Source organism: Nothobranchius furzeri, chromosome 4, assembly GCF_043380555.1.
Source record: "Nothobranchius furzeri strain GRZ-AD chromosome 4, NfurGRZ-RIMD1, whole genome shotgun sequence".
Lineage (NCBI taxonomy): Eukaryota > Metazoa > Chordata > Actinopteri > Cyprinodontiformes > Nothobranchiidae > Nothobranchius > Nothobranchius furzeri.
This window is the reverse complement of record NC_091744.1, coordinates 75,490,366-75,508,626: the sequence shown is the minus strand read 5'-3', so window position 1 is coordinate 75,508,626 and position 18,261 is coordinate 75,490,366.

The window sequence follows — 18,261 nt, the reverse complement described above, 5'->3', positions numbered from 1 at the left end:
AGGGGAAGGCAAAATAGCAAGAGGTTAAATGTCGGTGAAATGTGCGTTTTACCGCGGGTGTCGGAAACTGACGCTCTGGCACAGTGCGTCGCCTCCCAACGCGTCGGAAACAAACGCTTGGTCACCCAGCGTCATTTTTTGACACTTTGGGTGTGAGAATGTGTAGAAATATCCTGTCCTCTGTCGTTACTTTCTTCTCCTGCTTATTTGGAAGTTCTAAAGCAGGTGGTTCAGGTGCACCTGTGGTAGCAAAGATAGACTTTTTATTTATAACGGCTGTTCAAGTCAGCCAGTCAGGTTAATCAAGGTGACTCCTGAGCCTATTTTTTTTCACTCAGCATGAACTAATGTCACACTAAACCCTTGACAGTCAAATCAAAAGGTGAGCAACAAACATCCTATCTAACCAGTCGGTTAGTCATTCTGCCCACACAAGTTTTGTTTCAAGGTTGTCTAAGTTTATGTTTGAAGAAAAAAACATAAGTGTCTCATTTCAATCGCCGACAGCTGCCTCAGCAGGCAGGCGAATGCCACCTCCTTTGGGGGGATCCCAGAGCATGACGGCAGCCTTGAAATGTAATTCCTGCAGCACATCCTAGATCAATTTAGAGTCTCCTCCAGAAAGGAAACTCCTGAAACAACTTCTCTAGGATGGGGTCCGAGAGGCATTTTAACCACATCCCTTAACCACCTGAGTGACGGTTCCGCTCAGCATAAACAATTCCTTCTTGGATGGCTGAGCTGCTCTTGGCCATAAAACTGATCCCGCACACCCAGCAAAGGGAAATCATTTTGGTCATTTGTTTTGACAATCTAATTTTTTTCTGGGCAAGACATTTCAACCTCATTTCACCCACCATCTTACCCTCTTTACCACAAGAGACTTTTGCATCATTACCTCGATCAGCTTGTGAATCTGCCGCTCCATCCTGTCCTCGTTGGTGAACAACCCTAGAACAAACCTTCCACTTGAGGTAAGTCCTCTCCTCTAAACCCTCATAGGCATCAAACTCCTCCATGACATGGTTGTGGTCCAAAAACTATTAAAATATAGATTGATCACTTTGGGCAACGGTGGCAGTGGAGTTGTGTGCCTGCCCGGTAACCAGAAGGATGCAGGTTTGCACTCCGCTCAGTCTGACACTGGCGGTGTGGCCTTGGGCAAATCACTTCACCCCCCTTGCCCACTGGTGATGGTCAGAGGGACCAGTGGTATCAGCGATCGGCAGCCTCGCTCCAGTCAGTGCACATCACAGCAGCTGGGCTACATTGTAGCTCATCGCCACCAGTGAGTGAAAGGGTGAATGGCTGTGTTGTAAAGCACCTTGGAGGTGAGTGGGGGTTGAACTGCAGAAGGTGCTATATCAAATATAGACCATTTACCGAGAGATTGGTGTATTTTTCAGGGCCACAAAATATTTAACAATTCAAATTGCACTCTGGGGAGCAACAATGTACTTTTTAATCTATCCTTGATTTGTACAGATAGGGCAGGAATATACTTGCTTTTCATCTACATATGCATATTTAAAATGTTTGCCTTGCGTAACTTGCATTGATTGGAAGCTTTGTGCATGTCACCCGAAGTTACTGCAACTCATTCGAATACTGCAATACACGAATAACCAGTAGGCAGTGGTGAGACACACTCACCATGGTCACTCCGTCTCTGGTCTTTCATACTATCTACGATATCGCTGCTGTCTTTTCTCCTGCCATGTTCTCAAATTTAACCAGTTACTGATCTCTTCTAGTGATGCCATGTTTGATTTGGTTGTCCTCTACAAACCCGAGACTTTATCCGGTCTACGTTCTCTACTGTTCCCCCTAGTGGACTCCTCTGGTACTACATGCAGTTCACTGCCATGCAGCAGTATGTGAACAAAGATACAGCCTGCTGCCTCACCAAAGCAAGGTTAAAAAGCAAGTACAATCCAGGCCTAAGGCTTTGAAAAAAATGCACATACTACACATATTTCACCATGTCCATTACAAATCTATTTTTTACATTATTTAATGTATCAGATGAAAACCATCATTATAATGGATTTTAGATAAACATAATATTTTCAAATGGCAACAACATTCTCAGTTCAATAATAGAAAACAAAATACTGTACTTTATATAATATCTTGCTAAAAAGTGTTAAGCGCTTGCCTTCAAATAAAAACTCACATAAGACATCGCCTTTGCAGGAGCGAAATGTGTGGAGGAATGGTTTCACTAAACTTCTCTGCTCTTTACATGTGCTGTTGCCACCGACAATGATCAGAGGGAGTTCAAGCATTCTATTTTTTGCTTGTCGCCAATTACTGTTTGGACAAATTGTGACACCCCTGATCAGAGATCCAAATATGATCTGTAGCATTGTACCAGTACAGTGCCTCTTGGGGACTAGAGGCACTAACAGCATCGCACCGATAATTGAGGCAACGTTGCACAGGGCTGAACTGGATATGAAGGAAAACTCTAAGGAAAGTATGTCAGGTTATTCTTGGAGTCTCTATGGCAGAGATGGGAGATGAGATCGGATGATGAACACATTCATTTCCCTTTTAAATGAATTATTAATGTGGATTTGTTGAGTTACATAATCATATAACATCAATCAAGAGGATTTTGAGGAAAAGTAGAATAAAACATGACACTGGCTATTAAACTGCATATTTCAATATCCCAACTGGCTGACATCAGTGGGCTTCCCTCATTCCATAAGCCGTATGATCAACATAAGCTTCTGCTCTATGCTGAGTTCACTTCTCGAAGCTCCAGCTCTCCCAGAGTGTGTGCCTTGGACTCTTTCCCACAGCTCATCCTCAGAGGTAATGAGGGAAGTCAGTATTAGGCTGATTATCTATGAGAGGTCCCCCTTTTCCCCAAGCAGACCAGATCGCTGCAGTCCTAATTGCAAAATCCACAACTGATCCACCCCTTACAACTCTCAAACACCTTACCACCTCCTGCATGAGTTTCAGATAAGGTTCCCTCAGTCCTGCCCAAAATTGTCCTGCAAGTAACGGGCGATGGTTTCCAAATCTTTCTGCAGCAGCTTTCTGACTCGTCTTAGGTGTAGCCCTCTAAACGCCTGAGCAAATTACATTGCAAGAAAGTTATTATGGAGATCACACACTTCTCATTAAATGGTTTGGCCTGCCTCTTCACTTTTGTTCTTTCTATATCAGACTCTCCATTTGCCATGTGACAGGGACAGACTGGTAATCGGAATTCTATTTTCTGGATCTTCGTTCTGCTTTTTTAGGGTGGATGTGGGTCGACATGTGTGAAAGTCCATCAGGAGTATGGGGGGAGAAAAAAAAAGCAAGAAGCAGAGAGGGAGATCAAAGCCTGTCATATCAGCCTCACTCTGTGTGACTCAGCCAACCAAACACAGCGAGACACAGTGAAGACATCCTCCCAGACTCAAGAAAATGTCATCGAAACGACGCCCTTACAGACACCACCATCTATTTCTAGAAGCTCAAGTCACCCTCCAATAATAGCGCTCTTCTGATCCATTAATAAAGAGGCTAAGAGTTGAACTGTGACATATTAATGTCTTTTCTTGAGGAGGCAGTCAAAAGTTACCTCCTGACTGGGAAGTCTGTCGGCGTTGTCAGTCAGCCGAAGCCGACAAGACAGGAGGAGGGTCCAGATGTCTGCTCTAATGAACAGTTACTTATTAGCTGGAGTGTTTCCATTACTGTCTCAGTTGCCCCTTCCCTTTCATTAACTGCTTACAGCAACCGTTAATGTCATCTTTAATACTTCATTTTGATTAGCATATAATCCATGAGGAAAGAAGGCACAAAAATCGTTTTATTAGAGTCAATTATTGCAATTTTTACTGAATTGTGATTTTACATTTATCTTCTGTCAAAGAACAATTGCTGCATAATTACTGTAATGAATAGTGCAGTAGGAAAAAAAAGAGATGCATCAGTCCTACTTTTATTTGTTCGTTTGTTCTTTTGAACTCCATCATTTTGCATCAATCTGGCTGTGGTAATGATGGGATGCAAAACAGATTTTTTATGTTTCCCTTCCCACCTGTTTGGGTGTCTGGGAGCTTCAATTGTTGCATGTAATTATCTGTTTTGCCCATAGGTGTCACTGTTGTCCCACGTGGTGAAAGTAGTAGTATATGATGAGTGAGCAGCACAGATGTGATATAAGAAAGTGTGGGCGATGAAACATTCTCCCTGACAGTTATTGACTATGCTGCCCATGGTTGGTGCTACTCATATGGGTTACAGTTACATTTCCTACATACATTATTAGCTTTTATAGGGAAGCATGATACATGAGGGAAAAAGAGAGATTAGAGATGAGAAGGAAGGGCAGCAAAGGCTTCAAGGGGGTGCATTGCCAGTTTGTTGTGACAGAGCTTTACTTTAATATTGGTTTGCCACAGCCAGTGGCAGCCCCTTGTGTTTTAATTATCACCTCTCTGAGGTGGACCACCGGCTGAGTTCGTCCCAGGCATCAATGGATGCTTTTCTCTGTGTTCTAAATACCACCGGTGCAACACATCAGTGGAGCGTCTCGTGTTTTACACAGAACACTGAAGCTGCAAAAGCAACACTGTAACCACCAGCATGTTATGGCTGCACCGTGATGAATCATTTATGCGTATCAAGCGGTATCTAAAAGAAAAGTCAATTTTTACAATGAGAGGGATGCTTTGGATATTTTGAAGTGGGGTTCTGCAGAAAGAATACGAACTATTCATATTTTATGTGTTGTAGATACCTCTCGAAATTGTTTTTAAATCTAATGGCTAACTAAGGGGACTAAGATCAAGAGGATTGCTGTTAACAGAATGAAAGACAGAGCACATATTTCCAAATATGTGTATGTTGTAATACTTCAATACCATCTAATCAGAAATACAGGGTTTTCTGATCCTAAAAAAATGTTTCATTATCATCCATTTGCAGAAACTTCATCCATCATGCATAAACAAAATACAAAAATCAAAAAAATGAAATGGACATTGAATAACCAATATTACTGGCCAGTATTTGTATTAATATGTAATATAGGGAATTATTTGCAATGGTTTTTACTATTTTAATCACACAGTAGTTACATACCATGCACACACCTAATTATCTTCTCCCACAAAATGTCAAAACATGATCCAGGTTCATAATTTAGAAATCTTTTTGTTTGTTTGGCACCACTGTTTGGCCTAGCTGGAATTAAAGTAGTTGTCATATTTTGCAAAAATAATTTTTAAAGTAAGCAAGGATTATGGGAGATGTATTATCTTCCCATGGGCTCACCACTCGTGGGAGGGGCTAAAGGGGTCGGGTGCAGTGTGTGACGGGTGGTAGTCGAGGGCGGGGACCTTGGCGGTCTGATCCTCGGCTACAGAAGCTGGCTCTTAGCACATGTAATGTCACCTCTCTGGTGGGGAAGGAGCCTGAGTTGGTGTGTGAGGTTGAGAGGTTCTGACTAAATACAGTCGGATTCACCTCAACGCATGGCTCTGGCTCTGGAACCAGTTTCCTTGAGAGGGGTTGGACTTTCTACCACTCTGGAGTTGCTCCCGCTGAGAGGCGCCAAACAGGGATGAGCATACTAGTTGCCCCCCATCTTGGGGTTTACCCCAGTGAACGAGAGGGTAGCCTCCCTTAGCCTACATGTCGGGGGACGGGCTCCGACTGTGGTCTGTGCTTATGCACCAAACTATAGTTCAGACTACCCACCATTTTTGGAGACCTTGGAGGGGGTGCTGGAAAGCGCTCCTTCCGGTGACTCCCTCGCTCTGCTGGGGGACGTTAACGCTCACGTGGACAACAGCAGCGAGACCTGGAGAGGTGCGGTTGGGAGGAACGGCCCCCCGATCTGAATTCGAGAGGTGTTTTGTCATTGGACTTCTGTGCCAATCATGGTTTGTCCATAATGAACACCATGTTCAGACATAAAGGTGTCCATATGTGCTCTTGGCACCAGGATACCTTACGCCGGGGACACACCAGCCACCAAAGCGCCGTGAAACGGGGACCGCCTTCATTCGGCGCCCTTGTTATCCTATTCTATAGACCACATGGGCCGCCGAAGCAGCACGTGCCGTGCAGCGATCGTTTCCGCGTCTGCTCTATTTTTTTACGTGAGCCGCAGGAAGTCAAACCTAGACATAAGAGGCAGGCCGGTAAATTTAACAAAATAAAGCATTTCAAAATACAATTCAGCAATAGTCAAATGTGTTCGTAAACAGACACTGCTTAAAAACCACACAAACACACACACACAGCGAACTTATGTGTGTGTGTGCGTGACTACGTGAAGGGGGTGTGGTTTTGGGTGTCTTTCAACTGGAGCAAACAGGACAGAGAGGCAGAAAGTCGTAGGCCACCTATTAACAACTGGTTCACACCATAGGTTCACACACACGCGGACAAACACACACAAACAGCAGGGGGTGGGGGTGGGGGGTATAGAGGAAAAGAGCAGAGATAAGGCAGAGAGGAAATGGAGGACACCAAGTGGTTAAAAGAAAAACTACGAGGCGTGCCTCGGCCGGAGCGGAGAAACAAGTGTCTGGTCTGAACAGAGGATCAGCGAACAGCGGCCGAATTTCGTGAGCGCTTCGCCTCCCGGCGCTTCGGTGGCCAGTGTGTCCCCGGCGTTAGGCTGCAGCTCAATGATCAACTTTGTTGTTGTTTCATCTGACCTGCGGCCACATGACTTGGACACTGAAGGGGAAGAGAGGGGCGGAGCTGTCAACTGACCACTATCTGGTGGTGAGTTGGCTCAGATGGTGGAGGAGGATGCCGGTCAGACCAGGCAGGCCCAAACATACCGCGAGGGTCTGCTGGGAACGTCTGGCATAGTCTCCTGTCAGAAGGAGCTTCAATTCCCACCTCCGACAGAACTTCCGAAATGTTCCGGGGGAGGCGGGGGACATTGAGTCTGAATGGACCCTGTTTCGTGCCTCAATTGTCGAGGCGGCCGACCGGAGCTGTGGCCGCAGGATCATGTGCCCCGAGTTCTTTAAGGCTCTGGATGTTGTGGGGCTGTGTTGGCTGACACGGCTCAGCAATATCGCGTGGACATCGGGGGCAGTCCCACTGGACTGGCAGACTGGGGTGGTGGTCCCCTTATTTAAAAAGGGGGACCGCAGGGTGTGTTCCAACTACAGGGGGATCACACTCCTGAACCTTCCTGGTAAGGTCTATTCAGGGGTTCTGGAGAGGAGGGTCCATCGGATTGTTGAACCTCAGATTCAGGAGGAGCAATGTGGTTTTCGTCCTGGCCGTGGAACACTGGACCAGCTCTATACACTTAGGGGGATCCTGGAGAGTGTGTAGGAATTTGCCTAACCAGTCTACATGTCTTTTGTGGATTTGGAGAGGGCGTTTGACCGCGTCCCTCAGGGGGCCCTGTGAGGTGTACTCCGGGAGTATGGGGTACCAGGCCCTCTGATACGGGCTGTTAGGTCCCTGTATGACCGGTGTCAGAGCTTGGTCCGCTTTGCCGGCAGTAAGTCGGGCTCGTTCCCAGTGAGAGTTGGACTCCGCCAAGGCTGCCCTTTGTCACTGATTCTGTTTATAACCTTTGTGGACAGGATTTCTAGGTGCAGCCAAGGTGTGGAGGGCAGCCGTTTGGTGGCCTGAGGATCAGGTCTCTGCTTTTTGCAGATGATGTGGTCCTGTTGGCTTCATCAGAACATGATCTTCAGCTTTTGCTGGAGCGGTTCACAGCCGAGTGTGAAGCAGCTGGGATGAGAATCAGCTCCTCTAAATCTGAGACCATGGTCTTGATTCAGAAAACGGTAGAATGCCTTCTCTGGGTCAGGGATGAGGTCCTGCCCCAAGTGGAGGAGTTTAAGTATCTCGGGGTCTTGCTCACGAGTGAGGGAAAACTGGAGCGTGAGATCGATAGGCAGATTGGTGCTGCATCTGCAGTGATATGAGCGTTGTACTGGTATGTCGTGGGGAAGAGAGAGCTGAGTCAGAAGGTGAAGCTCTCGGTTTACCGGTCGATCTACGTTCCTACCCTCACCTATGGTCATGAGCTTTGGGTAGTGACCGAAAGAACGAGATCGCAGATACAAGCCGCCGAAATGAGTTTTCTCCAAAGAGTTGCTGGGCTCTCCTTTAGAGATAGGGTGAGAAGCTCTGTCATTCGGAGGGGCTCGGAGTAGACCCGCTGCTCCTCCACATCGAGAGAAGCCAGTTGAGTTGGCTCGGGCATCTGGTCAGGATGCCTCCTGGACGCCTCCCTGGTGAGGTTTTCCGGGCAGGTCCAACTGGGAGGAGACCTAAAGGTAGACCCAGGACACGGTGGAGGGACTATGTCTCTCACCTGGCCAGGGAATGCCTTGGGATTCCCCCGAAGGAGCTGGCCCAAGTGGCTGGGGAGAGGGAATTCTGGGCCTCTCGCCTTAGGCAACTGCCCCTGCGACCTGACTCCGGATAAGCGGATGAAAATGGATGGATGGATATTATGAAGTTCCCTAAAATAACTTAGATTTAAAACCACATTGTCATATCAGGTGTTGGTAAAAAAAAAAAATATATATATATATATATATATATATATATATATATATATATATATATATGAATCTCAAGCTGGACAATGTCTTAGCTGCGTTACCGGTGTTAGCGCGCAGGATTGATAACATCTCAGAAAGGGTCACCGGACGGTGTGGAGATGTTTAATCTCTGAATTGGCTTCACTGGAGGACTTGAATGATCAATGCAGACTTAAGGCAGAGAGGAAAAATTATCTCTGTCTGACCCAAACAAAGTTCTGTTATCGAATCTGACGCCATAAGCAGCCTTGGAGTTGCATGCAAAACCCCCACACTGGAAGGAATGCAGACAAATGCTGTGAATCTCTACCCCCCCCCCCCCCACCTTCAGATTGTGGTCTCCACCGAGGTCATCAAGCTAAGGACTCACTGCTCTCTGTGCTTCCCCATGACCTCCCTCCCACCTGCGGAGCCAGCTGGTTGAGCGCCACACAGGCCGCCCCCGCTGAGGAAACCAGGATCCCAGCCCCTCCCCCCTACCAACGGGTCTCATGTTGTGAACTGTGACGTTTGTTGCTTACATGTCGAGTGTTTTTTTTTTTGCATTTGAGCGCTACACCCAGCTGGTGTAACCCTGTTAATGCCTTTTTTCTCCCTCCCTGAACTTCTCTCATGTATTCCCTTACTCATCTACAAAGGAGCGCCGTCATGGCTGCTCCCATGGTCTGCCTGTATCTGTCTTGTCTATATGTGTGTGTGTGTAACCTTGGTCAGGTTGTACTATGGAGTCAAGTTCCTACGCTCTGAAAAGAGCGCTGGCAATAAAATTCATTCTGATTCTGATTCTGATTCTGATATATATGCTGTAAACAGAATCGTACTATGTACATTAAAAATTCATTCTCTTTAATTTTTCCTAAAAATAAATTGAATCAAAAACAGCGGAGAAGTGGAAGAAGGAGGCTGGAGCTCTACATAAAAATATTTTTTGTCATTGCTGCCTTCGTCAGAGTTGCTTCAATGCCAAATCAACAACAAATCAAACATTTTGTATAGGTTTGGAAAAATATTTTGATTGAAATAAATGAAACCCCTGTTCATTTTATGTTACTTAATTTTAACAGAAGTATTGCATTTCTGCAGGGGAATGTCCCAAGCTGCTGTGGAAGTGCTGCAAAGCTGTGTCTGTAACTTCAACACGCAAATCACAACATCATTTCAAATAAAGAACAATGTTATGTGAAATTGACTACGACAATTAAAATGTTTGTTCTCATTTTCATTAGCTGTTGGCCATTAGATGTACTCATCTGGTGGGTTTGTATGAACATTTTCCATGTTCCACGTCAATAAGACAAAAAGTCTTTTGAATTCTTGTTTTTTGAATTAGTTTGATTCAAGTCCTAGAATTTGAAATGTGTTAAATGAAATGTTTCAGTCCTACCCCAGTCTATGCAATCATCCCTGTCAATTCCATAAACAACCAAATAAACAAACAACAAATAGATCCTGTGTCAGTATCCCATAAGAGTGACTCATAAAAATGTTCTTGCTGTTAGAAACACATTTATTAAAGTGACATCAGTACAGAAAAGAGAATGATGACGCAATGATCAAAAATACTTGAGCTGTCTGATTGCATTATTAGATAGACATGGTCAAAGCTTAGTTGCCATAGAGACATGCTGTGTGCATCTCTTCACTGAAAGAAAAAAAAACATTGACGCTGTCAGAATTAGAGTCAGTCAGCCTCTAAAAGATACTAAAATGATTTGAATTTAAAAAACTGCATTTTAAGCCTATTCTTGTAATGTTCTAACAGTAAAGTTTCACTCTTTCCTAACATCTCACAATGCCGTGACTGTGCACTGTATCCTTAGAGTGTGATCTTGTTTTTCCTACAGTTCTCAAAAGTAGAACAAAAATCAAGACCTTCATTTATCAGGCTCACTCCTGTGGAGCAGAACCTAGTTTAGATTCAGGAGGAAGACGCCTTCTCTACGTTTAGGATCAAGCTCAAACCTTACCATACCTAAATCTCATCAGTGCGGATGCAACAGGTGACCTTGAACTATCCCTGGGTTGTGCTTGTTCACCTTTAGGGTGGCTTGGCAGCCTATTTTTTTCCACATAAAGCACCTCTCTCACATTGTGTTCATTAATCTTCATGACAATTGTGATCAAGAGACGTATGGGTTTGACTTTTATTTTTTATCAAATGTTCTGCACCTTAGAATGTAAATTGGTTTCAAGCATTCAGGAAACAAAGGGAAATCTGATCACAAGTAGTGATATGGAAAGATCTGTTTTTAGAATGAGGATTGAAAAGGAGATTTATATGATCACATATGGTTCGTGTAACAGTGCTGCAATTTTTCTTTACCAACCAAACTTTGGAACACTTTGCAGATGATATAACAATACTACATCTATAACTTGCCATTTACTGGGAGGATTAGTTTTGAATAGGCACACTTGCACTTGCATGTTTTATTCATGCCACAATCATGTTGAATAAAGACTAATGGAAAAGCTAGATAAAAAAACATGAAAATATGCACAAGAAATCTTCCTAAATGTTGTTAATCTGTGCTTTTCTGTAAGCTGGCAATTCTTCACACAGCTGATTAGAGTTCTGTGAGAGTGATGAGGAGTAAATTTCCACCACTTAAAAACGGTTTCTGCAGCAATGTGCATTTCCAGTGATAAACATGGCTTTTTACACAATATGCTCAGAAAGATTTTCATTTTTCAATTTTAGGTAGCTAGACGAACTAAAATGTGCCACATGTTTGCTAACATTCCATTAATGAGCTAGCCTGGTAAGGCATTCTATATATGTGAATATATAGTGTGGCCAGTGGCCACAACACATTGACTTAGACAAGATCTACTGTTAGCTTGCAAACCGTCTCTGCACGCTATTGGACAACAAACAACTTGACATGCTCACCGCTACGGATGTCAGTCAACGGGGCAATCCGCCATATGCTGTCAAAGAAATTGAGACCAAAGCCATTTTAAATGAGCCATTGCCATCTTGTGCTCATTCGGAGCAGTATCCCCCACAAAACCGATAGAGTGCTGTGATTGGTGTACTAAATCAAAGGAGCGCTGTGATTGGCCCAACAAACCAATAGAGCGCTCTGATTTAACCAGCAAACTGGTAGAGCTCAATGATTGGCCAGCCATCAGACTGGCCTGTGCAGCAGAGGTTCCAATGGAGGGTGGCTAAATCATTTTGCTTCACCAACTGACGGTCTAGATTTCTAGGCTAGCTGTGTGCAGGATCCTAACCACATTATCCAGAAAATCTTTCAGAAAAAAATTGTAATGGCCTACACTCATTATTTCAGCGAATTTCTTGTGGTCTCTAGTATGAATTAATTCCATGATTTGTCATTTGCTGACATTTACTAATATTAATGATATGCAAACATCTCATCTCTACCTTCTTCTGCCTCTTTTAGATAATATTTTTTTGGGTACATAAATGCAACATTGATGTTTTTCTCCACAACTAGCTCGAGCCTGAATGTGTTTTGCCATATTGTGGAGTTGCTGAAGCTGAATGTTCGCTTTGATGAGACAAGATGTGCTCCACTCTCTCCTGGTTGCTAAATCAACACAGGCTCCTGCTTGAAAACAAAGATGAGCGAGTCCATGATCGCAAATGTCACAGCATTACGTAAATCCGTGTGGCTTTTTCTCACCTGACTGTGTCCACCTTAGTTTATTTTTCTGCGGGTAATTGAAACAATAGGGATTAAAAACTATTTTCATGTTCAGCTTGCATGTAAAAACACACATACATTTCTCAGGAAACCTCCTTAAGCTCTTTGTTTCTCAGTGGAAGGTGGATCGCAACTTGTGATTAATAATACTCAAGCTCATGGCTCAATTGAGAATGATAAAAATATAGCTCTTTTAGAAATGTGTTGAAATAAAGTGAAGTGAATCGCCCCAAAAACAGGGTTGACACTAATGAACAGCAGGTTTTAAGTACTTGGATTTCATCACTGGTAAAAAGTTAAAATAGCCCGGGTCAGAAATGGAAAACTCTGCTTTAATTTGGAGACCCCCCAGCCTCAAATTTGGTTTACAGCGTATGCTGTTTTTTAAGTCAGTTAGAAAATATGTATGCGCCCTCATTACAGTGAAAATTATAGCTCACTGTGGCTCATGATGACTGTGTCTACAGGCTGTGAAAAGCTCTTTTCACAGTGCTTCCCCAACGTCACACATGAAGAACAAAATCCACAGCCAGTGCCAAGCGCTGGAACTTAATTAGCTTGAAGTGTTTGGTTTTTATGTAAAACAAAAACGAAATTTTCTCCACATCACGAGAAATACACAACAATTAAAATAAATAGAGACTCTGTTTTTAAGTACTTTTCAATGGAAGCCACGAGGAACAATTGCACACAGAAAGACTATCCTTAAATCTCAACTTTACTACTATTTTTAATACATTTGTAGTGGTCTCTCATAGGAATGAATGCCTTATGATTAATTCTCTGGGGAAAAAAAAGCTCAGGTGCACCTATTTCAGTACAGAGAAAACAGCTGGAGGAGAAAGTGGCTGACGACGGCAGGATATGGAATCTTATTTCCTGATATTTGGACGTCTAGCACCTGATTGGCTAACAGCAATGCAACTCTACCACTGAATCCGTTTGCTCTGCAACGTTGATTTTTTTTCTCCACAAATAACACAAGCTTGAGGGAAGGCTAACAGTTAGCTTCTAATAGCTGAGATGTTCTCTGCTGTTCCCTAGAAGGTAAACCAATAACAGCCTTCGAGTCAAGATGGGTGAGTCCATGAATGTTAAGAGACAGTGTGACTTACATCTGTCAGGATTTTCAAATCCAGAGTTTCATCATTTATTTTATATCAGAAGCTAATGCGACTGATTAAAACAATGTTTTTTTCAGTAACGTTTACCTTTAAAATGCTGATTTAAACTGGTGGTGTAAAATATTTAAAACACCTTCATGCTTTTCTTTTTCACAAACTTGGTACTTAATAGGTTTGTGGCAATCTAGCTTCAAAATCAAAGAAAAATAAGGGAGATGCATAGATTTAATAGACAGGGTCAGTAATTGCTGCCAGGCAGCAGTGATAATAACGATAACTATCCTCCTAAACGAGCACCCAGGTGAGAAAAAGACAGACACAAGGGAAAGAATAAAAAGAGTTATAGCAGGACACGAGAATGACATACTTGAATTTGAATTTTAAAAGCATCTCGAGTCCTTCTACCCATACCTTTAACTTTCTTTGAGTTTCACTCTCCCTCTCTGTCTCACTCACTGTCTCTATTATAAAGTTAATAGGCTCTCAGCAGGGACATTTAAACTGTAATTTGAAAGCTTCCATGAGCAACTTTGACAGTCTGAAAGTGGCACACCATGCCACCTGCAGAGTGAACAAAGGAGAGGACGAGGGTGGATGTATGAAGCTGCATAGAAAGAAATGAGTGGCAGAGGGGTGGAGAGCAACAATTAGCATTCCAGAGGCTGCGTGTGTAACTAATTATGTGTGAGCATTGTGACAGGGTAGCTGTTGAGTGCAGTAATGGGATCCCTACTGCTTAATGAACATGTCACAAGTTTCTGACTCCGCTGAAGGAAGGAGACAGCGCTTGATGACCACCGGGCCTCATGTGGACTTTCTGCATGTGTTTTGCACAGGATCCCTTTGGATGTGTGGATTCCTACGAGGACATCTGCCATGGGAAATGGGATTTCAAACTAATTCTTCTTTGTTAACATTGTTAACAGTCAACACACTGTTCAGAGCAACATATGTTGTCTTTTCTCATTAAAGCTCTTACACTGTACGTTTAGAACTAATCACCCGTGCTGGAAACATAGTGTTTTGGCTTTATACTGCATCATATCAATTATTAATTCCCCTTCTGTCTGTTGTGACTCACTGTGTAGTTGCTATGAAGTATGCATAGATCAAAATGATGTTTTTGAAGTTAGTCAGACATTTTATCAATAAAAAAGTAAATTTGTACGTGCAATGTTCAATGCAGAGCATCTTGTTGGTTATTTTCTGTGCAAACATTAGTTGTTGCAACATTTGCATGAAAAATATCATTATTTAAACTTTAGAAGGATGTACTAAGCCTACCGGGCCTTTCCACCAGTTTAACATCCATGAAATGTGATGCGCAGAAGTGGATTGGTGCTTTACGTTTTGGAAGCGTCCCAGAAGTGTCATTCATTGCTTGTGTTTAGGGTCTATACTTTATGCAGTAAACTTCCAAAACACGTAAAGCTCAGCAGTTCAGGTCGCGTCAGGAAGTCAAATACTAATCCACCGTAAAACATCTTGAAGTTTTCAAAACAAAAGTCACATTCAGAGTTCCAGTAGCTTTAGTTAAAAAACTATATGCCATTAACTCTGAAACCAGAACAGAAAACGAACCACACATCTTTCTGGATACATGGTGCCATCCCTCACCTTGCTCTTTATTACTTGAACTGCCAAAATCATGCAGGGTCTTGTGGTTCTCCAGCGATTTTGTGACATCGGACCAGCTGTGTGGAACTTTTTAGCTGCCATTTCACATCTCAAACGTTCTCACGGGTGAAACACATTTATTCTCTTATGCACAGCTTCTAATAATAATAATAATAATAATAATAATAATAATAATAATAATAATAATAATAATAAACTTGATTTATATAGAGCTTTTCAAGGTACCCAAAACGCTTTCCATTATTCACGCACCCTCACATTTACACACTGCCAGTGATGGTAAGCTACTATGTAGCCGCAGCCGCCTTGGGGCAGTCTGGCAGAAGCGAGGCTGCCATTTCACGCCATCGGCCCCTCTGACCACCACCAACACAGGCAGGCAGGGTGAAGTCTCTTACCTAAGGACACAACAGCAGAATACCCCTACATAAATGTTCTCTCCACAGACAAGCAAACAAACTGAAAGCTCTGAGCATTTTGACCTCCTTTGTTGCTCCATGAGAGCCTAATGGTCAATATAAAGGTATAAATTTGTCTCGTTGTTTTTCTGTGCCACATTTGAAAGTTTTGTCAAATTTACTTTAGCTTTGAAATATTAAATTCTTATTCCCCAAAACAGTCCAGCTCATTATTTTTGCAATAAAACCTTTAGGAATGTATTAATTTTATATATTTTTCCTATTCATTTAGGTCTGACAATAAAAAAATGAAATCAACTGATAATTTTAGTTTTAAATATAATTTAAAGACCACCATCCCATACTATCCTGTAAAATAGAACCCAATCCTGTAGATTACCATAAAATGCACCCCTTGTGTGTAACTGAGGAGCTAGAATAAAGGCAACTAGATATATTAAGAGGCTATGGTGAAAATATTGAGAACAGTAAAAGTAAATGACTTAAAAGAAGATTATAGCCAACTAAAGTCGTAATGAAACTCAAGAAAACCACACAGAATAAACCTAAACTCACAAAACACAGCAGAAAAAAAATCAAACACTCATTAAAGTCATTCAAAAACCTCTTCCAAATAAACAAATTTAAGGTAATGTGACTAAACTATAAAGCTCGTACTATACCAAATGTTTAATGCATTTATAGTGCATTTAGAGTGGGTTTAAGTATAATTTGAAGGCCATTTCCTACTCAGTCTGCAGGTTATGTTTCAGTCATAATTAAAATGTTGGAAGTTAGTTGTGTCTGCATGCCCTTGTGTAAAATAATAACAGCTGTGTCAAAACCAGAGGGTAGTAAAGCACCTTTCACCCTTGACAGCGAACGTTCTCAAGTTTTAATACGTTATTATCCACAAGACTACATAACGATGTGCCAGCAGGGTTTTGTTGACCAGATTTATGTGAGTCATTGCCATTTCGAGCGCTCTTACGGTGACTTTAAGTGGCTTAAAGGAGAAGTAGTACAACTAATCTACAAGTCCAGAGTTTGACATGTCTTCTTATAGGTAAAATACAGTCTACACAATGTGGAGAAACTCCACAAATATAATTAATTCAGCATAATCACGTTCTCAAGACTGTAGCATGAAGAGAAAGATTAATTGTGTGGAAGAGCTGGGAGGGAGCGAGGGGACGCATTCTTCACCTCTGTGGCCCTCTCGCTCACTTCCTTTCAGTCCCCATTCTTTCTGAACAGCTGAAAAGTCTGAGATACATTATTGGAGCTAATCAGACTCGAATGAGGAAAGCGCTGAGGTGAGACAGCAGAAATTACCTCCCTTCTCAGCCCCGTCTGTGCCTCTGTCCGCTTGTTTCCTGATTGAGGTGGAAGGATAAGGTGGTGGGAGCTGACTGTGGAGGGGGTTGTGGAGCTGTGTGTGCCGCTCTCTGAAGTCAAGAGGGTGATTAAATAAATACATAATGAAATGTATTATTGTTACAGAGGAAGGTGATTGAGATCATTTAACATCATCTTCATTCATGTCTTTAGAGCACACGTTGTCATGATCAACCCTTTTAACAACTGAACAGATTTTCATAATTGATGTATCGCATGCATTTGTGACAGGGTGAGTGTCACTGTAGCTCGATTGATCATGCGCCCTGACTACTTGACCAAGGGGACGTCCCTTTGGCTGACTGGTTAGCACGCGTAACTCTCACCCGAGAGTCTGGGGATCAGATCCCGCCCGGGCCCTCGTTTCTCCACCTTGCCACACATTCACAATAATACAAAGCACGTAGCGGCTTTGTCAAGCTTCATCTACAGACACAGCAAGTTTTCTTTAAAGAAAGAACATCCCTCTGGTTAATGAAACAACTTAAGTGAAATCTAAAAACCACTAGAGGAAAAAGCATTTACAACGTGGTTCAAGAATGCATGAAAAAACAACAACTAAAGGAGCTGGCTTGGACAAAATATGATGGTCCCCTTATCCACAGCTGGAGTCCCCAGCCACTTGGGCCAGATCCTCCAGGGGAATCCCAAGGCGTTCCCTAGCCAGCTGACAGACATAGTCCCTCCAGCTTGTCCTGGGTCTTCCTAGGTCTCGCCCTGTTGGACGTACCTGGAAAACCTCACCAGAGAGGCATCCTAACCAGATGCCCGAGCCACCTCAACTGGCCCCTCTCTAACTGGAGAAGCAACAGGTCTACTCCAAGCCCCTCCCAGATTACCACGCTTCTCACCCTATCTCTTAGGGAGAGAACAGCCCCCCTGTAGAGAAAACTAATTCCAGCCGCTTATATCTGCAATCTCATTCTTTCAGTCACTACCCAAAGCTCGTGACCATAGGTGAGGGTAGGAAATCAGATCGACCAGTAAATCGAAAGCTTCGCCTTCTGGCTCAGCTCTCCCTTCACTACGACAAACCGGTGCAACGTCCGCATCACTGCAGACGCAGTACCAATTCACTTGTCGTTCTCCTGATCCATCTTTCCTTCTCGTGCGCAAGACCCCGAGATTCTTAAACTCCTCCACCTGAGGCACGAACTCATCCCAGACCTGGAGAAAGCATTCTATCCTTTTCCAACTCAAGACCATGGTCCTGCATAGTGGTTGAAATATAATGCCCTCGATCCAAAATGCAAAAGTCAATAGAATTTGTCATCAAGGAAAGAGTACCAACAATTGTGACCTTGCCTACATGTTTGTTTCAGAGTAAAAGCTTATTTGTGTGCTCTTTTAGACAGTGGTGAAATGTCCTTAGGCAGAAGGTTGGGAAACGACTAAGCCTGTAAAGCTGGTATAAGTTTACTTTTGTTACCAAGCAGTCTCACCAGCCTCACTCACATTTACAGTAGAAGATAAAAATACACTT